At 45.1% G+C, this 27,533-nt stretch overlaps 1 protein-coding gene across 3 annotated transcripts in view; it reads right to left on the reverse strand.

The window, feature by feature from the left end:
- LOC144798880 (phospholipid-transporting ATPase IK-like) overlaps positions 1–27,533 on the reverse strand; it is a 694,664-nt gene that overhangs the window by 400,726 nt on the left and 266,405 nt on the right. The window contains exon 1 of one of the 3 annotated variants that reach the window (XM_078669972.1): positions 23,284–23,691. The exons of the other annotated variants lie outside the window; for them this stretch is intronic. The gene's annotated coding sequence lies outside the window, so the exon portion shown is untranslated. Of the gene's footprint in view, positions 1–23,283; positions 23,692–27,533 lie in introns of those variants that run through there. 3 annotated transcript variants of the gene reach the window in all.

Below are 27,533 nucleotides of genomic sequence, written 5' to 3' on the forward strand. Positions count from 1 at the left end.
TGTGTATAATTTGGGGTGATGCACGAATTTTCTTCAATTCACGGATTAATTCTTTGCACACAATTTTAAATTTTACATGCTGAGTTTCCTTATCATCGCTGTTGTGCACAGTTTTTTTTTCTATTCATGACTTTATTTAGCAATCTGGACAATTTTAAATAGCCTCATTGGAGTTACATTTTGTGTGTTTATTGTTGGGGCAGCAACTCACCCACGCAATGGATCGTATTTTGGCCCCTCCTCCTTTCTTGCAAACTGCAGGCACTCCAGCTGTGCCAGCAGTGGAAGGACACTTTTGAAGCGTATTTGGAAGCTATTGATGGCGATACCTTTACTGGCAAAAAGAAAAAAGCTCTGCTCATTTATAATCTTGGCACTGAAGGCAGAAACATGTTAAAAACTTTGACTCTTGAAGTGGTCAGTATTACAGTTAGTGGTGGTGATGCTGGGGAAACTCTTCTAATTGACGAATATGCCTCGTTGATCAAAACTCTTGATAAAAGATTCTCTCCCAAGAGGAATGTTGTGCTCGAATGCCATAAGTTTCTTCAACGTGCCCAAACCCCTGGTGAATCAATTGACGACTTTGTAGCAGCCCTTCGCATACTGGCCATTAACTGTAACTATAGGGAATTCAGGGATGAGATCATACATGATCAACTCATTGAAAGGACTTCCAACAAGAAAATTCAAGAGATACTACTTGCTTCTGGCGACCCTGACTTGGAGACTGCTCTCACTTTAGCCAAAAGTATTGAGCATTCTCAGTTTTGTGTTAGAGAAATGAATTCTCCCTCCTCATCCACATCCTCTTCTTCAGTGGAGGTTAAACTGTTGAATTCCAAACCTCCTTTTAGACCTAAAGCCATTGCTTTGCCTAACGATACCCATTCTGTTCTATCTAATGTTTCTTCCAGAACCAAGTCTGTGCAGAATGAATTAATATGTTTTCGTTGTGGTAGCAGGTCACATCTGGGTTCTGCTAAATTTTGCTTTGCTCTCAATCAAACCTGCTATAAGTGTGGGAACAAAGGTCATTATTCCCGCATGTGCAAAGCTGCTTCTTCAAATAAGCCCGTTCTTTCTGTAAAAAATATTTCAGGGGAATCTGATGAGGAATGCTATGAATTGTTGATGCTGTCTGCTGCTTCGCATGAGGCCGGAGTAGTTGAACTGTCTGCTTTGTCTGGTCTTCGGAAAAGGAAGTCTCCTTCATAGCTGTGGATGGAGTTGTCTGCAAGTTCCTAGCAGATTCTGGTTCTCCTTTTACTTTGTTGAATTTTACTGATTTCAGTAAACTGTCTAATGTACTTTTGGAACCTTCCAGCATCAAGATTTTTGCGTATAATAGCAAAAGGGTTGAAGTTTTGGGAAAATGTTCTGCCAAACTGGAGTTTCATGGCGATCATACTACCAGTGTAGTATTCATAGTTAAGGATGGTACCAATTTGTTGGGGTGGGACGAACAGGGTGATTTGAACATTGTTTTGGATCCCAACCATCCAGACATGGTGATATCCCGCAGTGAATTATGCGAGTTTTACTCTTCGGTTTCTGCGTCACCTAAGACACTTGCTGTATCTCACGTGTCTAACACCAAGTGGGCGCTTATGTTTCCTGAAGTTTTTAGTGGGGAATAAGGCAAACTCAAGGGTTTTCAACACCGTATAATTTTAAAAGAAAATGCCATTCCTGTTGCCCACAAGGTGCGCAAAGTGCCTTTAAGCCTACGTGCGGAATTAAAGAGGGAATTAGAGCGTTTATGTGCTGCAGGTGTGATCGAGCCAATTGAGGGTTCCGAGTGGCTTGCTCCCATAGTTTTGGCGAGGAAATCTGACAAATGTTTGAGGATGTGTGTTGACCTGCGTGATCTCAATGCAAACATTTGGATCGACCGGCAACCACTTCCAAACATCAACGAGATGTTAGCTACCCTCGAGGGTGCCAAATGTTTCACTTCCCTCGATATTTCATCCGCATATCATCAGATTGAGCTGTGTCCTAATTCCAAGCACCTTACCTCTTTTGTAACTCCGGAGGGAGCTTATCGTTACATCCGCATGCCGTTTGGTTTAGCTTCGGCCTCGGCTGTTTTTCAGAGGTTGATGAACAACCTGTTCAAGAACATTTCTGGTGTTGTCTTTTTCCAGGACGACATACTGGTCCATGGCAAAACCGAACTTGAGCATGATGAGCGTGTTAAACTTGTTCTGAGCATCTTAAGGTCTAGTGGGCTAACTTTGAGGGAAGACCAATGCAAATTCCTTCAAGACGGGGTGGACTATCTTGGTCACCATATTTCTCAAAATGGTGTTGAACCAAAGGTCAAGATTATTGATGCCATTCAAAATGCTCCTGTTCCTATGAACAAGGATCAATTACGTCCATATCTTGGTCTGGTGGAGTATTACTCCAAATTTGTTAAATATTTCTCTTCCAAAACTGCTGCTATGCGTAGCCTACTCAAGAAGAATGCCAAGTTTGTTTGGGATGATGATTGTAGTAGCAACTTCAATGTCATTAAGCAAGAAATTATTGGTGCTCGCCCTCTGAAATTGTTTAACATCAATGACTTATGCATTCTTTCCACCGATGCAAGTAATGTGGGGTTGGGGGCTGTCCTCATGCAGAGAAGGAGTGATGGTCGTGAGGAAACCATTGCTTTTGCCTCCAGAACTTTGAGGGGTGCTGAGGGAACTTACTCTACCATTGAAAAGGAGGCTCTAGCAATGTGGTGGGGGGTTTTGCATTTCAATAATTTTCTGTGGGGCAACAGGTTTATCTTGAGGACTGACCATAAGCCTTTGGTCGATCTATTCACGACCAAAGGTGGTGGCAGGGCAACTCCAAGAATCTCCAAGTGGCAGTTCAATTTGCAAGAATTCCAATATCAGCTTGAGTATGTAGCTGGGGCAAAGAATTTAGTTGTCGATTGCTTATCTAGGCTACCCCTTTCCAATTGTGATGACAATGTTGCAAGTGACGATTTGGAGGTGGTTTGTGCGGTTGGTTCTTTATGTGACTCTGTTGGGTGTGCTCTTTCTGAGTGTGAGTGGTTGGAGGGGATTGCTTCAGATGATGACATGCAGATTGTTATTGATCTCCTCTGCAAACCTTGGCCGTGTGAAAAAGCTTGTCCAGCTGCTATTGTTCCTTACATGAGAGTTAAGGATGAGTTGTCCCTTGTAGATGGAATATTGAGAAGAGGGGGTTTATTGGTTGTTCCTTTTTCGATCCGTGGTAAAATTCATGGTCTGGCTCATGAAGGCCATCCTGGTATTCGTTCCATGAAACGTAGGGTGAGGCAGGATTTTTGGTGGCCGTCTGTAGACAAGGATGTTGAACATTTTGTTCGTGAATGCTATGAATGTATTGTTAGTGATAAGTCACAGGTCACCCATCCTTTGCCTGTTGAACCTATCTTTGTGAAGAATGTTCCTTGGTCCAAGTTAGCTTTGGACATTGCTGGACCTTATGGTCTCATTGGTTCAACTCCCAAGTTTATCTTAGTGTTGATTGACTATATGACCAAGTGGCCTGAGGTTAGGTTTGTTGATTCCATCAGTTCTTCTGTGGTGATTTCATTTTTACGTGATGTTTTCTCCAGGGAGGGTTTTCCTGAAGAGATAGTTTCGGATAATGGTACGCAGTTGGTTTCTGCTGAGATTACTTCGTTTTTCAAGGAGGTTGGTATTAAACATATTTGCACGTCACTCTATCATCCTCGTAGCAACGGTTTGGTTGAGTGTTTCAACCGTGTTGTCAAAGAGCACCTTCAACTGGCTTTAGTGAATGGTTTGCATTGGCGTCAAGCGGTTAGCGACATGTTATGGGCTGTAAGAACCACTCCGCATGTTTCGACTGGTGTTGCTCCTTTCACATTGTTGCGTGGTAGGGTTGCTGGTACCAAGTGGAACAAAGAATGGATGTCTAGGAAAGTTGTGGATGCTGCTTGTTTAGCTGGTGTAGCTGATGTCAGGGTTTCGGTTCAGAGCAAGTATGATACTAGATCGGACGTTTTGTCTTCTTGCAAGGTGAAGGTTGGTGACTGGGTGAGGATAAAGAAACCTGGGTTTCTCCGCAAGGGGGAGTCACGGTTTTATTCTCCTAAGAAGGTGTCTGCAGTGAAGGATTGTGTGGTGGTGTTGGAGGATGGAAGGGTTTGGAGCAAGAGTATGGTTTCTATTGTGCCTGGCCCCATGGTTGAGAGTGTCGGGAAGCGGTTAGGGGTTAGCCTTTCCCCTCCTTCTCCTAAGGTGGGTGGTGTTGTGCGTTCTGAGGGAAACTTCCCGCAGAGGGAAACTTCCTCCAGAGTCAGATCTGTTCCTGCGAAATTTCAGGACTATGTGATGGGGTAAATTCCTAGACCACATGATGGGTGTAAAGTAATGTTTGTTTTACATTGGGAAATGATGTGTTTTGTTTTGCCTTGTTTTCATCTTCTTATTTGCTTCTGTCTTTATCTCTTCCTTGGTTCTATTTTATCCTTTTTCTTTTTCTCTTCTTTTGTTTTCTTTATGAAGAAAGGGAGGTGTGTTGGGACTTCTCTGCTCTGCCTTTACATTCCACACAGAATGTTCCCTGCGTGGAATACATGTAAGATTCTGTTCTCGGCAGTTGCTGCTGGGGAGTTGCTGTGGCTGGATGTTAAATAAAGCCCTTCTCCTACCTGTCGTGTGGGCCCCACTTCTTTTCACATATGCAGCTCTCATGCTGTCAAGTTACCAACACAGCATGAGAGCAGAGTCGGGATTGGCGTGGGCAGGCAACTTCACCGCTCATTAGGAGACAGTGGGGGGTGGGGGGTTTGCGGTTGGGTATCCCCCTGCCTCACTAATTGAGCAGGTGGAGAGGACTCTAATGTGCATGTCGGGCTGGCCAGAGAAAGGCAGCCATCCAACCCGACATGCGCACTTTGGGCTCTTCTGAGCTGATCATTGTGTCAGCTCTGCTCTCAATATTATTAAACCACACCTCCTCCAGCCCGCATCATTGTGCACTGGCTTCCTGACGCATCTGATTGCCGAGTGCTGCAGGCAAATAAAAAAAACGTTTTACAAATTAAAAAACATTCATGGTTAATAAGGGGGACAGAAAAATCAGTAGGGTGATGCCCTAACGCCCTAAGAGATTCACTGTTACTGATTATTAGCATATTAATTCAAACAGGCTACAGGGCTCAGAAACAATGTATATGTTTCTTAATGTTGCTTGTCGCCCACCATGCATGAGGCTAGATGAATGCATTCATTGGAAGGAAGGTAGCTGGGACTCTGTTGTGTGCAACTGTGCGCACAAGAAGTAATCATCATAAAAATATGGGCAGCCAGCTACTTTACCTCTAACTATAAGATGATTGCTACACAAAGTCCTACAATCTCATTGGCGGAACAGGCCCATGACTCTTGCTAACTAAACAGGCTATGGGAAGCTTTGGGAAGTTTGCTTCAGCAACTCTTGTAAACACGTGTGGAGTTTGCAAAGTGAAGCAGTAGCATTCATGACAGGTAGGGATTGTACTGACTTGCTTACACATTTGCCTACTTATGTCCGTCTTGTGCAGAGGTAATTGTCTTTGTGTGGCTGGTGAGGTTGTGTGCAGCGGATGCAGTGGTGCAACAAAGGCATACAAAACACCCATATATATTTGTTATCTAACAGAATGCACTTGGCTGAAAAAAGAAAATAAACACTTAGAAAGATCCACACCAGACTGTGATCACACACACACACAAAAAAACACACAAGATGATGGACGGAATGTTGCACAATGGCAAATCATTCACCCCCTGTCACAGATCTGGGTTTACTCCATCATTATTTTGCTCACCAAGCCACCCCAGTTCAGACATGGCCATATGCAAATCAGCCTTGACCCTGTTCCTCATGGGAACAGTCCAGCCCGAACTGCCAAGCCATGTCTTCATGTGGTGAGCAAAATAACGATGGATTAAACCCAGATCTGTGACTGGGGGTGAATGTTTTGCCAATGTGCAACATTCCGTCCATCACCTTGTGTGTTTTGCTATCATACACACACACACACACACATATATATCTATATACATATATATATATATTTTTGCACACCAAGGACGCGGCACTCAGGATTTGGATATGTCACTCTTTTTATTTATTTAACTTCAAGCTCGGACCTGGTCCGAGCTTGAAGTTAAATAAATAAAACAAGTGACATTTCCAAATCCTGAGTGCTGCGTCCTTGGTGTGCAAAATTGTCGAATTGGGCCAGGATCCGGCCCCCAAGCTGAGCACCAGTAGCAGAGCGCACAGAGTTGAAGGATCACATTGGTGCAGATATATATATATATATATATATATATATATATATATATATATATATATATATATATATATGGTGCACCTTTACGTAGGAAAACACTTCCATTCTGACGGCCACTCTACAGAACTTTAGATGTTTCCACCATGGTTTGTAATGGTTTTAACCCTTTATGTGCCTCGGATGCACAGGATCCATCCAACGCAAAGGTGGTTATGTGCGTTAGATGGCTCCCACGCATCTGACAACATGGCACAGGAAATCCCTCTGGTGTGGGCACCAGAGGGATTTCCTTTCATCCTAAACAGCCTCGGGAGCTGGGGAAGAGCTTCCCCAACTACAGAGGCTGTTTAGTTTGTTTCACTGAAATGACGATCAGCGCGCACATCCCGCTGACATCATTTCAGTGAAACCGAAACTGAAATAAGAAGATGTTTTCATTTCAGTTTCACTTTCTACATGCTTGTGGGGCCAACTCAGCCCCCGAGCACGTAGATAGACAGGAGAGGTATCATTGGAAAGGGGAGAATCTCCCATTTCCAATGGTACACCTCCCTAGTGGATCCCTGCTTGGCGATCGCCTCTGGAGGGCGATCCCCAAGAAGGGATCCACCCACTGGCCACCAGAGACGGTGGAGTGGCCCCTTGGGCAAGGGCCTTTGCTCCCCAAATTTTAGTGTGGCATATTCAGTCTTACAGACCTCCCCCCCGGGGGCAGATAAGGGTATTAGCCTCCAATCTGTCTCCCTGGAGAGGTGGGAGCAGAAGCGCGCTAGGCACCAGGGATTTATCTTTAGAGCACATTTAGGGGTGGGGGCTGCCTGCGATGGGCTTGGCAATATGCCCCTCCAAAATTGCACATTGGCAGAAAGCACACTAGGCACCAGTTTTTTTAAATGTAGATAGGGGTGGGGCTTCCCAGAATGAGCATGCCAATGCCCCCACCTCCAAACAGCATTAACACAGTCTTTCTGCCCCCGGGAGGCCGATGGGGGCAATAGTCCCTTATCTGCCCCCCACCAGGAGACAGAAAGCCCACTAGGCACCATGGACTTTGCTTTTTTTATATGTAGGAGTGGGAGCTGCCCAAAATGGGCAGGCCAATGCCCTCACCCCCAAAGAAAATTACCAGAGTCTTTCTGCCCCCCTCCCCGGAGGCAGATGGGGGCAATAGCGCCTATTCTGGCCCCCGTGGGGGCCAGAACGCCTGCAAGAGACCAGGGGTTATGTTTTTTATTATACATAGGGGTGGGGGCTGCCCAGAATGGGCATGCCAATGCCCCCATCCCCCCATAAAAATAAACCCAAGTCTTTCTGCTTCCCCCGGGAGGAGGATGGGGGAAATTGTCCCTGTGGGGCAGAAAGCCCATTAGGCCCCAGAAATTATTATTTTTTTATACAACGGGGTGGGTGCTGCCAAGAATGGGCATGCTAATGCCCCCACCCCTCAAAAAATCTTTTCCCCCCTCCCCCGATGGCAGATCAGGGCAGAAAGCCAACCAGGCACCAGGGACATGTTTATAGGCATGCCAGGGAAAAGCCCCCTAGGCAAGGGTCGCTCTCCTTTTCTTAGGCGCACATTTTGGCTGTTTCAGTGATATTTTTAGACTCATTTGCATCCAAGCGGGGGCAGAAAACCACTAGAAACCAGGGAGAGTTTGTGTGTGTGAACTGGAGTTTGGCTGACGGTCTGCGTGTACTGACCTTTGGCTGGCATTTTGCTGGTGGTGTGTGTGGACCTGCACTTGGCTAATGGTTGGATGTTCTCACGCAAGACGACAGTCTGTGTAGACAGGCGTTTGCCAGTGGGGTGCATGGAGTGGAGCTTGGCTGGCGGTTTACTTTGACTGGTGCTTGGCTGGCTGTGTGCATGGATGGTGCTTGGCTGTAGGGCCAGACTACCCGTAGCGGGAACTGGGCTTTTCCACAGTGGGCCAAAGAGGTGGGGCCGGTTTTGTAACTGGGGGCCGGTTTTGCAGCAGTGCTGCAATATCAGACCCCAGTACCAAAAGTTGGAGCAGTGCTTTTTACTAGCATGCCCCTTCCACGCCCCCATTCAAAGGGCCAGTCGAGCAGCAAGCGGCCAGGACTGGTTGCTGTCCCCAGTCTGGCCCTGCTTGGATGGCAGTGTACTGGGATGGCTCTTGGCTGACGGAGTGCATGGGTGGCGCTTGGCTCGCGGTGTGCGTGGATATTACTTGGCTGACTGTGTGCATGGATGACATTTGGCAGCGGGTGTACATGGATGGCGCTTGGCTGGCGGTGTGCATAGATGGCACTTGGCTGACAGTGTGTGTGGATGTCGCTTGGCTAGTGGTGTACGTGGATGGCACTTGGCTGGCGGTGTGCGTGGATGACACTTGGCTGGTGGTGTGCATGGAAGGTGGTGTGTGCGTGTACTGATGCTTGGCTGGCGGAGTGGCTTGCATGGATCCCCCAGCGTTTTCTTACCCAAAATCTCCAGCAAAGTTCAAATTTACTTACAAAGTCACATTTTCCTCACATTTCTGTGTGGGTAAGTTGTAGGATCACTACGGAGGCACACATTTCATACCACCCAGCATTCCCCTTGGTCTCAAATCATACCTCATTTGTGTGGGAGCCAAAAGTAGTGTCAGCCTAAAAACGTATGAACAAACTGCCCTTTTGTGCCCGCTATGGGCCCCCCTCAACCGCAACACCTTTTTCGCCCTTCAATGTCATTGGCACTTGGCCCATGCACGCAAGTAAGGTACCATTTTTATCATGAATAAATGTGACTTTTTAGCTAAATTTGAGGTTTGCAGCAGATTCTGGGAAGGAAAATGTTGAGGGACCAACCCAAGCCACACCTCCGTGGACTCCCACTGGTGTCTAGTGTTTAGAAATGTCTGGGGTTTTTATGTTTCCCAAGACCCCAAACCCGGGACCAAAAACACAGGTGCCCACCTATCAATCACAAAACAACCCGGTTTTTCAAGGGGGTCACCTGTGTTTTGGTCCTGGGATCAGTGGCCATCTAGGGAAACCTACCAAACTAGACACCCAGGGGAACCCAGGGAGGTGTGACTTACGTCGATCTCCTAACGTTTTTCTACCCAGAATCCCCTGCAAATCTCAAATTTAGCTAAACAAAACACATTTTTCTCACACTCCTGTATGGCAAAGTTGTGGGATCACTGGGCTGACACAAATTTCTTACCAGATCTCCCGATACAAATGGTACCTCACTTGTGTGGGTGGGGCAAGTACTCGTGACAAGCAAGGGCCCAAAACTAATTGTGGAGACATCAAAATGACCAATTACAAAACAACCTGGTTTTGTAAGGGGGTTACTGGCATTTTTGGTCCCAGGCTCCACAGCCATCTAGGGAAACCTACCAAATCCACACATTTCTGGAAACTGGTCACTGGGGGAATCCAGGGATGTATGGCTTGCGTGGATCGCCCAATGTTTTCTTACCTAGAATCAACTGCAAACCCCAAGGTTAGCTGGAAAACAATCACATTTTCCTCCAGGGGAATCCACAAACCCTGGGTGCCTTTAGAATCCTCTGGGTGTTGGAAAAAAAGTCGAAAATTTGACGAGGATACCTTATGTGGAGAAAAAGTTATAGGGGCCTAAGCGCAAACTACCCAGTAAAAAAAAAAAAAGGCTTAGCACAGGGAGGGAAAAGCCCTAGTAGTGAAAGGGTTAAAGGATGGTACAAGATATATGTCTTTTTCTACAGGACAGTGGCTGTTTCACTGGTTGCTTGAACACGGAGCTGCTCACAGCTACTGTGAGCTGTCCGGTGCAGGGACTAACATTATCCTCTTACAGTTTACTACATCACCAATGTGCATCTTGTGTTTATTCCTTTGTCCACAGGCAACCATAGATAGTCACTATAAGCAGGCGTCTAAATACAATTTGTCATTTGAAATACTGCAAACTTCAATGACATCAATGCAACCTGGGAATGTTTCCTCAAGGCAACTATTGAAACTATCCATTTTTTTTTTTTACAGCTGTTGAATGATGAATTTGTGGTATTTAGTATCACCTGTTTTCTAAAATCTGTCATTTACTTGCAAAAACTACAGACAGTCTCACTATTTTTAGGTCTTGTTGAGCCAGCGCATGCGCTGCCCTGCGAGACATTTAGGCCCCCATTAGGATGGCGGGCGGAACGCCCCCGCCAGGCCGGCGGTGGCTACCGCCGGCCTGGCGGGGGCGATCCGACCGCCATCCGTGCCGGAATGACCCCCCGCCATATTAGTATGGCTGGGGGGTCCGGGGCGGACGGAAAGACCGTCCGCCGCTTTTCCGCCCCGGTGGCCTTGCGACCGGGCGGAAAAGGGTTCTCTATGTGACGGTGTCTATCAGACACCACCAGCCATATTACAATGGGCATTTTCCAATGCCAATGCCGCCACGGAAAGGCATGCAGAGTCTGCTTTGGGGGTCCGTTGCGGACCCCCAGGGACTCTGGGGGGGTGGGGGGTGCACATGGGGGGTATCTATGGTATCCCCCAGCATTTCAGAGAACAACGTGGCAGGCACTGCGCGGTGCCTGTCCCGTTCTGCTTTGAAAGGCACAACAGGTATTTTTACCATTGCGGCAATGTTAAAAATACAGGATGCGTCCGCTACTGTGGCGGGCGCATCCTAATTTCCCCCACAGGACCCCTGCCCTTATGGCGGGCGGTCCCTTCCCACGATGGGATGGAGGGCTGGCAAAGTCCACCCGCCATCCTAATGGAGGCCTTAGTGTGTGGGATTTTAAAAGTCCCACCACACACTTTTGGCTGGCATAGAGCGTGCGGTTACGCACACAATGATGAGCAGAGGCGAGAAATGGCTTTCCTCTCTCGTCATGGTGCGCGCACACCACTCGCCAGCCTGCATGTTTTTTTTTAACTTCCTTTTTGCGCGCGTACCCAACTCCTGGTCGCGGCTGCACGTCTTGCTCGCGATCACTTTTGCACGCAGCATTTGCTTGTTTGTTTGTGCTATACTTCCTACTGACTTTGTTAAAAAATCAAACTTCGAAATATTTTCAGATGATCCTGGATTAAATTAAGTTGTAACAAAAAATGTACATTTTAATTGTTTTTATAGAATCAATTTACTGTGCATTCGAGGAACTGCAGTCATCTACGCATAAAACAGCCCTGAAAGGTTATCACGAGAGCCGCCAATGCTTATTACATCATTTCTCTTTTTCAAAATCTCCATTGACTGCCGGACACTGTCATCTAGTGGCCAAGCAATGAATGTTGAAACACTTCAAAAGTTGAAACAAACACTAGCAAAGCCAATAGGCATGGGGCTCTCAATACAGAGTTATTGGCTTTGCTAGTGCTTTTCGCTGTTGTCTAACTGCGCAGGCATAAAGACGTGCTCTCGAAGGGCAGCCAATCTTAGCAAGTGTTATCTTTAATAGAACGATTGCCACCGAAGCGGATTAATGTGTTATGACACTTGCAAGCGCCCTGCTCCGTGCATGATTTGAGATGCTGTAGATACTAAAAATCAAACTACACTGTTCGTAGGTTCACGGGGCGCGTCTATGGGCAACAAAAAAAAATCTAAAGCAGCTCCACCCATCCTGTGTAGCTGACAGCTCGTTTAGGCTCCACCAATAACTGGAGCCGCTTTGCGAGAAAATTGTTTTTAAACTAACACTGATTTGCCAGAGTCCTAACACTCCAACCTCTTATGCATTCATTGCTCTTTCTGCAAAATGTTACTAGCACGGACTAGTCTAGTCCTACTACTTGGCCGTTCCGCTGTAGACTTGTCCTCTTTCAATGTCCATACCTCTACCACAGAGCCTGGGTTTCACGCCGCAGCTGCTCTTCCTCGTCCACAGAACCTGGTTGCTGTTCCACCTGCAGGGATGGCTCATTCCCCTTCCCCCGAACCTCTGGCCCCTCCTCCTCGAGGGTCCTCAGCTTCGCTTTGTCAGAGGATTCCTCTACACCTGCACTTTCCATTTCTGTTCTGAACATGATGGAACATTTACTTTTGAGTTTTCCGCGTACGTCACTTCCTGTACACTACATACCCTAATTATGCATAAGTGATGGGCTCCTATTGCCCTTAAATCTCTACCTGTGTCCATAAATTGTCCAGAAGTGTCAGTGTCGCACAGCTCTCTTTTGTGACTGTACTCGTACATAGTGCGACCGCTAAGGGTTGCGCAAAGAAACTCGAGAAGAGTTCACGTAAATTATATGATCTGAGACAAGGAATGCTGCTGAAAGTAATTAGTTTCCATCTGACTCATACATAATACTCAGGGGTTTAAGTGGGATGAAAAAACGGGGGGGGTCTGTCAAAGACAAAGGGTCCTGGTCGATGTACTTAAGGGCCTTGGTCAAAAACATGTAAGCTAAAAACCTGCGCTTACCATATATGGTTTGCCGCCAGACTAGTATTTTGCTGATACTGTCATTGCATCCAGATATATAATGCAACGCATAAAATTACAGCTACAACAGGCCAGGTGGTTGTTGGTTGCATAAGATAAATAAGCAACAACTTTGGCTTAGTTGTATATAATATTGAAAATGGTTCAATTCTGAAATTATGTGACTGTGAAAGAACTATAACAAGACTCTTTGACGTTACAGCACAGGCAGTGAAGGGTGGTACTGCTGCCAAGATTTATTTTTCACCCTGAGGGTGAGGGCAAAAATGGAGAGCCTGTTAGGGACCGGTCTAAGCACCTTCTTTTTAGGTCTCGCCTGAGCCTTTTAGTAAAGGGGCTTCAAAAAGCTGTATACAATAATAATAACTGTGGGTCTCAAGAAACTCAAACTTTCTGTGTTCAAAGTGTGTCTAGTCCACTACATGAAACGCTAGGACCCATCACTGCGTGGTATGGATACCCATCAGTTACGCTTTCTGGACCGCCCTCTTGGTCATCATTTGGGCCAATCTCACCAAGTGGTACGTCCACAACGTGCCATCAGTGCACACAACCATAGGTAACTGAAAAGCAGTGCATAAAAAATAATAAGTGATGTGAGTGATTAAAAATGAATAGTGGATGCAAAATTAACTTTAATAAGACGCAATCCACTTCCAAGATTAAAAAACATAGAGTGCAAAATATCAGTAGTTTTAAACAAATATCTACTGCATGTATAGAGAGGTCGACATGTTTCTGCAGTTACTGATACTTCTTGTATCACCTGCTTCTTCAGGACCAAAATTATATTTCGCTACTGCTTCAAAAATGTGCGTGTGTGCATAATTAAATTAATACAAATATTATGATATCACCTGAATCGGCATTCTCAGTGCTCCTGTTTAGTAGAAGCTGATAGATACAGGCAAGAAGAATCATGTGTAGACGACACATATAAAGAAAACAGAAAATAAGGAAAACACATTAGTCAAAGTTAACCATCATGAGTTTCAACAGCTGGTGTCTTTAATGTACTTGTATAATTCAAGTGCAGAACCCAACCACTTTCAATTTGAATATGTCTCTCACTCACCTAGAGTTTGAGAAACCGGCGCCACTCCTCGCCCTGGCCACAGCTCAGGATATGGGGGCACCGCTCTATTTTGAAAAAATTAAACCACAAAAATAACAATGAAAAACCTCAATGCGACCACCGACTCTCAATCAATCGACCAAAACATGTATGTAGTGGTCATCAACAGCTCACGTAGCACATTCCGTTTATTAAAAGTGCTAAATGGATGTTGTGCCTTCAACCGTAAAGATAAAGTAGAACGGACAAGAAAGCAATCCATTATGAAGATATGTCATGTTAATGTCTGGAAACAACGCCAGGGATCAAACGCCTATCAGAGGATACTAAAGCACCTCCATAGTATTGCTAAATCAGGTTAACTCAGCGCGTTAATGAGAATGAGTTTGGTGCATGTAGAGCTGCCAAACAGCAAGATCATAAAATACGTTTAGGCAATACTACTCCAGTGGGGATTTCTAAGCCCCAGATAACGAGCAAAAGTCCCACCATATTCGCACTGTAAAGGTCGTAGCGCTATGCATAAAACATCGTACATGGGACAGTCTGTGGACCTACCTGTCCGTCGATACCCCAGTCTGGCATCTGTGCTGTACGGGGAGGCACCGAGAATTGTTTGTGTGTCGTATTTCACAATACGGAAGTGCCGTCTACCCTTTCGCATTACCAATGCGCATGCGCCGTCCCCCGACTGCATCGAACTACAAAGCCTGAAGGAATCATGGGAAACGTAGTAGAAGAGCTCGTTTATAATGAAATACAACCGAGCTCGTTCTTTTTCACACTCCAACCATTTACTACTCGTAATTTATGGACTACTGGAGATTGTTATTTGATAATTCTGGCATTAAAGGCGATGATGTAGTGTCGCTAAAAAAACATGAAATGTAAAACCAATTATAACATGCCATGTACATATCTGGAAATTGCCTAAGGTTAATTAGGGGCAATAGTACAGGGTCTAGTATCCTAATCGATCTATGTACAAGATATGATGTTATTGAATCCTTACATTAGTGCATATAGCCAATAGTAATTATGGGCAATAGTCAGGGTCTGACACCTTAATCGATCTATGTACGAGATATGATGTTATTCAATCCGTACTATTTGTGCATGTAACCCATAGTAATAGCAACACTCAATGCGTAGTAAACGACACTCAAGTGGTCGTGAATAGATCTAATAACAATTGTCCATCATTAACTGTGTGACTAGTGTTTATGAGAAACACAGTAGTGTGAGTAGACCCTATAGTCAATAGAGCATACAGACGTTCTCTCATTGCTCAAAACAGCAGTGTATGAGATCCAGCGCCATGTGAGGCAAAAAGATCTTCACAACCTGTCAACTAAAGGCGAAGATATAGTACTGGAGGTCAAATAGGGATCATACTATAATGTAGTCCATGGAATGTCTTCGTTGAGACCATTCTTATCTGTATTCAGACGATACACCTATTTTTGTTCCAGTTTGAAAAGATGTTTTGTGATATCAGTAACATGCGGAGGAATCCGTGGCTGTTCCAACACTGTCCACGAGAAATCCGTTGGGGCGTGTCCTACCTCCAAGAAATGGTTCGTGAGGCGGGTGGCTTGTTTCTTACACCGGATCGTGCTTTTATGCTCCGATATCCTGACTTTGATCTTTCTTGTCGTCATTCCGACATATTGTAAGGGACAGGGACATCCAATAAGATAGATTAGATTGGAGCTGTTACAGTTAGTAAACTGTTTTTGTTCCAAGCGTCTTGGAGTCCCTATGTCGATGCTGGTGGAATGGGTTGTTTGAGCACAGGCAGCACAATTAGGGTAGACGGCACTTCCGTATTGTGAAATAAGACACACAAACAATTCTCGGTGCCTCCCCGTACAGCACAGATGCCAGACTGGGGTATCGACGGACAGGTAGGTCCACAGACTGTCCCATGCATAGCGCTACGACCTTTACAGTGCGAATATAGTGGGACTTTTGCTCGTCATCTGGGGCTTAGAAATCCCCACTGGAGTAGTATTGCCTAAACGTATTTTATGATCTTGCTGTTTGGCAGCTCTACATGCACCAAACTCATTCTCATTAACGCGCTGAGTTAGCCTGATTTAGCAATACTATGGAGGTGCTTTAGTATCCTCTGATAGGCGTTTGATCCCTGGCGTTGTTTCCAGACATTAACATGACATATCTTCATAATGGATTGCTTTCTTGTCCGTTCTACTTTATCTTTACGGTTGAAGGCACAACATCCATTTAGCACTTTTAATAAACGGAATGTGCTACGTGAGCTGTTGATGACCACTACATACATGTGTTGGTCGATTGATTGAGAGTCGGTGGTCGCATTGAGGTTTTTCATTGTTATTTTTGTGGTTTAATTTTTTCAAAATAGAGCGGTGCCCCCATATCCTGAGCTGTGGCCAGGCGAGGAGTGGCGCCGGTTTCTCAAACTCTAGGTGAGTGAGAGACATATTCAAATTGAAAGTGGTTGGGTTCTGCACTTGAATTATACAAGTACATTAAAGACACCAGCTGTTGAAACTCATGATGGTTAACTTTGACTAATGTGTTTTCCTTATTTTCTGTTTTCTTTATATGTGTCGTCTACACATGATTCTTCTTGCCTGTATCTATCAGCTTCTACTAAACAGGAGCACTGAGAATGCCGATTCAGGTGATATCATAATATTTGTATTAATTTAATTATGCACACACGCACATTTTTGAAGCAGTAGCGAAATATAATTTTGGTCCTGAAGAAGCAGGTGATACAAGTAGTATCAGTAACTGCAGAAACATGTCGACCTCTCTATACATGCAGTAGATATTTGTTTAAAACTACTGATATTTTGCACTCTATGTTTTTTAATCTTGGAAGTGGATTGCGTCTTATTAAAGTTAATTTTGCATCCACTATTCATTTTTAATCACTCACATCACTTATTATTTTTTATGCACTGCTTTTCAGTTACCTATGGTTGTGTGCACTGATGGCACGTTGTGGACGTACCACTTGGTGAGATTGGCCCAAATGATGACCAAGAGGGCGGTCCAGAAAGCGTAACTGATGGGTATCCATACCACGCAATGATGGGTCCTAGCGTTTCATGTAGTGGACTAGACACACTTTGAACACAGAAAGTTTGAGTTTCTTGAGACCCACAGTTATTATTATTGTATACAGTGCTTTGTAAGGGGTTTATAACTGTGATTAGGTCTTTAAATATTTCCCTTGGACCCTACTCTCTCCGTATGTGTTGTGCTTCAAAAAGCTGACCTTACGCTTGTGCTTGTGTGGGCTAAAGCGTGCGGTTATGCGCACAGGCGTCATCTGGCTTTCCTCTCTGTCATGGTTTATTAAGCGCATCCCTGTCGGGCATCCTTACAGCGCGCACATCGCACACCACTTGCCAGACGTGCCTCCTTGTTTTGAATGCTTCCTGGACATTTTAAACACGCACACATAGCTAACCAACAACAAACTACTGCACTTGCCAAACTTCGTCGCACACTAAACAGACAGTTGATTTACGGCTTCTTTTTCTGGTTCTTCTTTTACTGTGACAAACACGCGTGTGTTGTGTGCTTTAAAATATCTGCATCGCTTTAAAATATCAGCATTAGTGAAAGTGCTTTAAAATATACGCATTGCTTTAAAATATCAGCATTAGTTATTCACTCGTGCACGTTTTTTTTTATTTAATATTAACCACTCACTCTGTGGTTTGTGAACTCTGTTAATTTTTTTATTTTTTATTATCCCACAGGGCAAGGTAACATTAGCTGTGTGCTTCAAAATATCAGCAATAGTTATTCACTCGTGCACATTTGGAGGGAGTTCTTTACCACTGTAACTAGCAAAGACGCTGTGTCATGGCAGCATCACTCAGCACCACCATAGCATCACTCAGCACCACAACAGCATCACTCACGCAACAGCAGCATCACTCAGCGCCACCACAGCATCACTCAGTGCCACAACAGCCTCACTCAGCGTCACCACAGCATCACTCAGCGCCACCACAGCATCACTCAGCACCACCACAGCATCACTCAGCGCAACAGCAGCATCACTCAGCGCCACCACAGCATCACTCAGCACCACCACAGTATCACTCAGAGCCACCACAGCATCACTCAACGCCACCACAGCATCACTCAGCACCACCAGAGCATCACATAGCACCATCACAGCATCACTCAATGCCACCACAGCATCACTCAGTGCCACAACAATATCACTCATCGCCACCACAGCATCACTCATCGCCACCACAGCATCACTCAGCATCACCACAGCATCACTCAGCGTCACCACAGCATCACTCAGCACCACCACAGCATCACTCAGCACCACCACAGCATCACTCAGCGCCACCAGTATCACTCAGAGCCACAATAATATCACTCAGTGCCACAACAATATCACTCATCGCCACCACACCATCACTCATCGCCACCACAGCATCACTCAGCGTCACGACAGCATCACTCAGCGTCACCACAGCATCGCTCAGCACCACCACAGCATCACTCAGCACCACCACAGCATCACTCACCGCCACCAGTATCACTCAGAGCCACAACAATATCACTCAGCGCCACAACAATATCACTCAGCACCATCACAGCATCACTCAGAGCCACCACAGCATCACTCAACGCCACCACAGCATCACTCAGCACCACCAGAGCATCACATAGCACCATCACAGCATCACTCAATGCCACCACAGCATCACTCAGTGCCACAACAATATCACTCATCGCCACCAGTATCACTCAGAGCCACAACAATATCACTCAGCGCCACAACAATATCACTCAGCACCATCACAGCATCACTCAGGGCCACCACAGCATCACTCAGTGCCACAACAATATCACTCATCGCCACCACAGCATCACTCATCGCCACCACAACATCACTCAGCGTCACCACAGCATCACTCAGCGTCGCCACAGCATCACTCAGCACCACCACAGCATCACTCAGCACCATCACAGCATCACTCAGCGCCACAACAATATCACTCAGCACCACAACAATATCACTCAGCACCACCACAGCATCACTCAGCACCACCACAGCATCACTCAGTGCCACCACAGCATCACTCAGGGCAGCCACAGCATCACTCAGCACCGCCACAGCATCACTCAGCACCACCACAGCATCACTCAGCACCACCACTGCATCACTCAGTAACATCACAGCATTACTCAGCCCCACCACAGCATCACTCAGTGTCTCCACAGCATCACTCAGCACTACCACAGCATCACTCAGCACCACCACAGCATCACTCAGCGCCACTACAGCATCACCCAGCATCACCACAGCATCACTCAGCGCCACCACAGTATCACTCAGCACCACATCAGTATCACTCAGCATCGCCTTTGCACTAGCACACCACCACATCATCATCACTCAGCAAGACCTAAGTATTAATCAGCATCACCTCAGCATCGTCTCCGCACCAGTCACCACCACCACCACTACCACCTCAGCATCACTCAGCACCACCTCAGCCTGCTCTCAGAATCTGGCATCTGTTGATTCTCCCCTAGCATCTGGCCGCTGATAGTGTTATAATACAGGTACTAGTTCCCAACCTTCACCCTCCAATTGTTTATGCCCCCTCAAAAAAAAGCTTTAACAAACAACCATTGGAATAGGCAGAAACAAGTTGCCAGCATTGCAAGAACAAAAGAAAACTGAGGATGTTTTTTTATTGTAAATACTTTTTTCAATATGGTCGTTCAGTTGTACATAATGCCTTCTTGGTCATACATAAGGTAACTAAAATGATTCTGACACTTTTTTATTAAAACTTTTCAGCATGCTGCACAGCAGCCACACTTCTCTACAGCACAGCTTAAAGACATTGGCAAAGTCAATAGCTCTGGCTAAACACTTATAAGGCCCCAAAGGCGAGACCTATTGGCTATGCCAATGCTTGTTTACCGCAGATGCTGGTTGGGCTGCGAAGGGTTTTCTAATGGCTGCCAGGGTCTTTGTGATTGATAGTGAGCTCCAAATGTCTTTTTATTGCATGTATGTCCTTTTATTGTGGTCGATTTTTTAACTTCTTTTTTGTTTATTTGTACTTTTATGGTTCTTATGAATCCGTATAAAGTAAATTTGAATCGAATCGAATCGATACATGGAGGGCATTTCTGGGGTAGGAATGTAGGTAGCAAGAAACCGCAATTGCTAGTTTCCAATGGGTGTTTGCGGAGTGCCTTAAATTAACTTAGACCCCAGTCTTTGATTTGCTTTGTCTCATGCAACTGATGGGATAGAACAAGGTAAACAGAAACCTGGTGGTAAACAAGAATATTCATAAGTGGGCTATAGAGCAAGCCCCATCATTGTTTTCTACATTCATGAGGCCACCCTATAAACATCTGACTTTACCCTTGCTAGGGGAGGCAGCTGGTTGACAGGTATGCAGATGGAAGGCGTAATCTACTTAAATGAGCAAGGGGCTACACCCTTGCAAGTGACTGCTATAATGAGAATCAATATAAAGCTGCCACACTTCTCTCCGTTACCACTTTATAAAATCCATGGCACTCTGAACCTATATCTTGAGACGGGCACAGGAAATGGAGGCTTGCCAGGCTTAAGCCCAAGTCATGGCTGGGAACTGAACTATAATGAGTCGTTAGCCTTGAGTGGTAATACCCAGTATTGATTCGATGCCCTCTCTTAGTGGCCAAGGAGCAAAGGGAGGCGGACGCGTTGCCATATTAAATCCCATTTAGAATAAGACGTCGAGGGTTACGGTGCACCAGGCTCCAGGAGCTCCTGATAAGCAGGTCCATAAACAGTGGCCAAGACAAACAATACCCCTAAGGTGGTGTTGGAGCCTATGTTGCACAGTGCACAAGGAACTCTAGACAACAATAATGGCAACAAGCAGGCCTGGGAAAGGCCGGAGTGCAGATCTGTGCTACACAAATGAAGCTCTTAGAAGGCACCAGTTTGGGATTGGAGCTGCCCTTTCCCAAGGAAGAGAGTGCGCCCCTGAAGTTTCCCCTCCCCCTTAACCCTCACCTTAAGTTGGACCTCAAGGTAACAAAGGCTAGGGCTGATATAGGCAATGGTGGGGTAGTACACTGGGGCAATCATAATAAGCATTTGTGACTTCAGCTCTTGGAACGGAGGAGCCACAAAGGGACGTTAACCCCTTGGTGGCATGGTGGAAAAAGAACAATCAGACTCTTCAGAATAAAGAGCCCATTCACAAACTGGATAGAGTGAGGGCATCAATCAGTTAACACATGCCATACTATTGGGGATGACAAATGGCGGGGCCAGCTGGAATAGACAAGTATTTGCAATGACAATAGATCTAGCTTTAAAAGAATGATGAATGGTAATGTTGCATGGTGATAGCATGGAATGGATATGTATTTGCGTGACAGCAAAGAACTGCGGAATAACATGAGTGTTGGTGAAAAGGGCAGGTTAGAGTTGAACTGTCAAGCCAGACCTAAAAATTCATGTAGTTTAATGAGTGTCCTCCTCCCATCTGTACTTCTGCCAGAGAACAACACCATCAATTATATAACTATCCATGACACGTTAATAGCATTACAATGTGTGCATGCGCGACTGAAAGGTCAACCTCAGAGAGTTGATTAAACAAACAAAGGGATCACAGTTGTGTGGAGGGCAAGCGTTTCTTATTGTGGAAGCACACAACCTCCACCCAATTAAAACATGTATTACTGGTTCCCAAAATATCGGTGGCGCCCAAGACCCTTTCCTGGTGATTCTCACATAATTGTCTGGTGACAGGATCGATTACCTCTTGAAGCATACATGGCACTTGCAGCCCAAGTCTGTCTGGAGGCCAGCGAACAGGAACAAGTGGATGGCTAGCGCGTCGAGTTCTGGCAGCTCTCCGTTGTAGACGGGGTATTTTGTTATTGTGGTTTGGTGAGCCTTTCTAACACGGTGATGTAATATGCCACTAACCCCAGCACTGAGGCAACTTTGGGCAAAAAACTCAATTTAGCAACCAACATAATCAATGAGACACATTGTGGGGGTGAATTGATGCTATTTTTTTGTTTTTATTATTTTGTAGGCACAGGGAGATTAAGTGATTTGCCCACAATCACAGGATTTTGAGCGACCCAGAGACTGACCTGTTTCCCTAGCTTCAAAGTCAACAGCTCTGGCCATTAGGCCCGACCAGGCGGACAGTTAATTCTCAAAAGTGCAGCAGATTAGGTGGCACTGGGACTAAGGCACTGCACCCGTACTATAACTGCTTTAAGTGTCAAACCAGGGGGCTTCAGTGTCCATTTCTCTGGCTTGCATTAGCACCCAAGGCACCCTGGCTGCACCATTGTCCGAACACAAGCGAGTTTTCATCCTCCTGTTGTAGTCACTCACTACACTGGGCAGTAGCCACGAGAATGTCCTATTACGTATGGTAATCCTCATTACTCCGGGTCCCGTAGTCCTCGACACCTTCACTACTAATGAGATGGATCCATCTCATTAGTAGTGAAGGTGTCGAGGACGGAGGGACCTGGGGGTAATGACTCTACCCCAAACCTACCAGCTTAGACGTCTATGACCCCCGGGCCTCTACAAGGACTGGATGCACTCGTGCTGATACCACACTGAATGACCACTGCTGTTGCGCTTGCGACACACGCTGAGAACCCCCCCCCCAAACATTAGGTGTTGGTGTCACACCTGGGGTGGCGCTCAGTCTATCGATCTAGCAGGGGTGAATGTAGGGTTACATAACTCCAGGCTGCACACATGAATTACCTACAGCTCTCTCCATGCAGCAGGCTCTCGGCACATCGAGCTGTGCAGGGACCTCTTAAGGATTTTGGGGGCCCTGGGATAAATGTATTTTGGGGGCCCTGGGATAAATGTATTTTGGGGCCCCTATTCATAACAGCTTTGAATGTATGATTAAATTACAGCTCTTTCAAGCTCTATGTGGCCAGGTCACTGGGAGTGCACGAGCACGCTCCTCCAAATTCTAAATGGGTTTACATCTTATATTCAGGGATAGTGAGGTGGGTTTTCAATATTGTAACACAGCAGCAGCTCACTAATATTACTGCAAATAATCTCTGAGACACCCTCCCATTTCTCATGTGAGGTCCATTTTTGATCTAAACGAAACTTTGTTATTAATGTTGCATGAAACATAAACACAATATTTCTCTGCGAAATATCTGCACACACCACCCACATTAAAAATAAATGTAAGAAAAACAGTACTTAAAACAATCTGTTTTAGAATGATTCAAGGTCATCAGGTAAAGATTCTCAGCAGAACAGACCTGGCTCTATGGGGGGGGGGGGGGGCCTGAAAGGTTGGAGCCCTGGGCCAGAGCCCACTTTGCCCATGCCTTAAAACGCATCTGGAGCTCTGCCACTCTCTGGGCCACTGGCGCCAGGCTACATTGATGCAACTGTGCATCGACATTTTCCCCAAACGGGCACGGCAAAAGAAGAAATTGGTACTGACCGACGACAGGTGTACAAGTTCCGACTGGGGGCGGGTGCAGATGTTGCAAAGTCAGCGTGGACGCCACAGGAGCGAGGGATGCCGTCCCGCCTCGCCCCCTCTCCTCTCTTCGGGATCTACCCCAGCTCCGGAAGGCTGGACTCCTCGCCCGCGCCTCTCTCACCGCCGAGCAAGGTGAACAGACTGGTGGATATGTTGGCGAGCTTTCGGGATTTATACTGAACGGCTCCTCCCAGGAGATCTCGCAGACACCCTGGCTGTCTCGGGCTGCTTGGGCGCCCTCGGAGTCCACGCACACTCTTTCTGTGCTGTCTCGGGCTGCTTGGGCGCCCTCGGAGTCCACGCACACTCTTTCTGTGCTGTCTCAGGCTGCTTGGGCGCCCTCGGAGTCCACGCACACTCTTTCTGTGAACATGAGACGGAGACACCGAGTTCAACAGGCGCGGGCGGGCCCCTGTGAGACCAACAGGAGCGAAGATGACGCCGTCTTAACCCAACATCCTCGCAGGGCCAACTCATACCCTTGTACTTCAGAGGCTGATGGCTCGAGTATTGCATGTTTGTGTTGTATTCTGCTATTTACAGAGCTGCAAAGCTGCCAGACTATGGAGTTAATAGGATTTGTACATTCTTTTCGAATCTGACTCACGGTGTGTTCTTGGGAAACATAGCATTGAGTGATGGGACATTTAAGCCCCTCAAGGCGACAATAGTTCGAAACAATGGCCGCTTAGTCAGCAGATTTCAGCTAAAAGCTTTACAGAAGTTAACGGGGCACACTCGATTAGAAGGCTTCGTGCGAAACCTTCATTTGTGAACTGCTGCACTAGAAAATCCAAAGAAAGCAATTGGAGACAAAGTAATTGGGTTTGGAGGGGAGCCGGGGCAGTCCTTAATTTGTAAAAGAAAAAAAAATAACTAAGTGCCAGGACCCTCGTCAGGAGGCCCTGCCGCTTGCTCCACACATTGCCCCTGCCAGCTCTGCCAATGACGGTAACAAGACAGCTACTACTAACCATCACACACCACCAAGTGTGACAATTCAGACTATTCCAGGCACCAAAAGTTATAAGAAGGGCTTGGGCAGAAGCTATTCATAATTCTTAATGTATACTTTTGTTCTGCTCATCTCTAAATTACCATTCAGCGCCATCATGTGCCAGACTGTCATAAGTGCCGGTGCCGAGCACTGGAAATCCCATTCTCAAATGAAACACTGAATAGGGGTGTCGAGGGCTGGGGGACTTTTAAAACCCAGCTGAGAATCTATTGTGTTGTAACATGACTGTGCACAGCGATTACTTCCTGACTCTTCTGCCTGTGACTTCCATCAGTGGTTTGGCCCTGTGTTTTGGCAATGCCAATAGTTCTGCCTTCAATGTGCTGTGCCCATACACACCACTCACATGGGCACCTTTTTACCTCTGGAGTACTGGGAATAGGAGCAAGAACCAATAAAAAACATCTGCTTGGTCTGGGAGGAGGAAGCCTGGGCACAACCAAGAGTGCAAGAGACAAGGAACAAAGCATGCGAGAGGTCACGCAGGGATGAAACTGAGATACTCAGAGCAAGTGCCAGCAAGTGCCTTGTGAATCCTGTCAAGTGCCTCAAACAAGATCTGTTTATTCACTGGTAGCGTGTGGAGGACATCCAACTGGGAATTAACAGAAGCACACTGAGGTAAATTAAGTATCTGGCTTGGCAGACGCATTTTGCACAATCGAACGTCCATGCCAATAGGCCCGATTCAGGCTGGAGAATCCTGATTTTTGAAGCCATAATGGCTTTATTTGAGCCGTCTCCCTCCTAAATTTCCTCTTCTACAATAGAAGTGAATGGGAAAATACATTCCCCGATTATAGTTCGAAATCTCCCACTTACTTGTTCTAAAACGTTGTGTATATAGTATTTATGTAAGTCAAGCAAGACTGCATTCTGTAATCAAAACAGGATAAGATAGCCACCAACCTCCCACCTTCAGCTATCAGTGAAAGATGACTTTTCTTAAGCTCATAAAAAGTTAATCACATATTATCAAGGTCTGGGGTGACCCAAGAGACAGTGACTAGCACACGGAGATCCAAGTCTGAAGATAATTCCCTAGAACCAACACATCCATATTTCCTGCATTCAACTGTAAAGGTTTATTGGACATCAAACGTAACTGAGCAAGACATTCCTGAAATTAAAGGGGGAAGTCAGTGTTACTACCGCCGTCTTGTGCCATGAATTGAATATCAATACCACAGTTAAAAATGTAACGCCCAAAGAAGAAATCATAGCAACAAAAAAAAAGGCAAAATACATGTTTAAGACTTCCACAAAGTGCAGAATAATCACTACATGTCCAATGTCTTACTTTTGAAATGAAAGGTACCTTAATTTACATAAAATAAATAAGAAAAATACCCTTACGAATGGACACAATAAAATGAACCTCTACAAGAGCCCATCAGAGCTAGGGATCTATTTACAAAGATCTCTTACGGTTATACAATGTATCTTCCCTCCTCATGGTATTCGTCAAGGTGATCATAATCGAAGCTAATCCTATTGAACTCACAGAGTTCTAAGTGCAAACCCCTTTCCTCTTGTATCTGTCAGAGAGTTCATACAATAAAACCTGACTCTTACAGTATTAGCACAGAGCTGTACAAGGAAGATTCAGAGTGGCGGTCACAGCTAAATTCTGTACGGAAAAGGACAATTATTTATACCATTTCAGGTGGAATTCTATATAAGGATCCCTGTTTTCCATTTTTACGGATTTCTACAGATAAATATAGACAGAAAAACACTGTGTTTTCTGTCTGCATTTATTATTAAAAGTGGATAAATACAAAATATTGTGCTTCTTTTAAGTGACTCTCCATGCTGTCTTTCACGAATTATAGCCCAACAGCTAAACAGAACGACAGCATGGGAAATTAAAAACAGGATGAAATTTCTTTAAGTAATGTCATTTGTCGACATAGACTCAAAGACCTTACTCATCTTCCAGGGGTTACGTGCATTCTGTGAGAATCGTTAAAATGGACATATTTAGAACATTCTTTAATGGACACCTTATGCACATGTTCATGTACCTTCCACCATTCTACTTCCCCCACTTTGCGAACAATGTCTAGATCACATTACATTTTGAACTCTTCTAGGGGGGGGGGGTTGTGAATGTGAGCATTGCTCTATAAATCCTAATAATCAGGTGTATTTTGTTCCCTATTGTGCACAAGAGTTGGAAGAGCTTGTGTGTTTGTGACTGCCTATTTGAGTTACCCCATAGACCATTGCTGTCGAAAATTGTGTCTCAGCACCCCATATATTAGAAACTGTCCACCTGGAGTCCATCATGTTTGCATGTCCCCTTTCTGTTGTACAGCTATAGACAAATGCAGTGTTGAACCTATTCGAGATTAATTGTACCTACCTTCTGCTGTTTAGTATAACTGTTATAGTGGTTGTACCCAGTGGGAATGGTGAAGACACTAGGTTCAGTCTAGGACACCTGTGCGAGCCAAGTAGGTATAAGTATGGTACAAAGCCACAAGACCTCCTGCTAGAATTAATATGAACAAAACAGATGATATTTCACGTTAATATTTTCTTTTTAGAAATATAAAAACAGCTTGTGAGTGACTGTCAAACCATGTGTGGATGGCCCAAATCATTTCCAGCTTGTCCTATTCTAATCAAAAGAAGTACTTTCAACAGAGATGCCTGTTCATATATTATGGGTGTTTATTTGGGAACATTTTTATATCCTGTGCATTACACAAGTGAACATCTGCACAGGATGAACTAAAGAGACCTATCTAGTGTTAACACACATTTTTTTTTAAATGGAAACGAAGGTTCATCAGTTGGGAGAAAACATTAAAACAAATGTAACTGATGTAATTTTGTAACTTGTAACTCGCTGATCCTCATGTAAAGCGCTCTGATACCTCCGGGTCTAGCCAGCGCTATATAAAACTTTGCAAATAAAAATAAATAAATAAAACATTTGTAGTATAGTGCTAATATTTGAGTGGATGTAGTGTTACATAATATATGGCAGCTTAAATAGCTAAATCACAACAGACAACAAAGTATGAGTGTGTGTCTAAATGTTAAATAAATATGCAAATGTAGTTTTACAAATTCATTTATACACAAAACACAAAATAAAAATGGATACATACAGATAAAATCTTCAAAAAATAAATATGGTTAGATACAGATGGAAGTATTAAAAAAAAAAATACCATAT

The sequence above is a fragment of the Lissotriton helveticus genome, chromosome 12 (genome assembly GCF_964261635.1).
Source record: "Lissotriton helveticus chromosome 12, aLisHel1.1, whole genome shotgun sequence".
In the NCBI taxonomy this organism is placed as follows: Eukaryota; Metazoa; Chordata; class Amphibia; order Caudata; family Salamandridae; genus Lissotriton; species Lissotriton helveticus.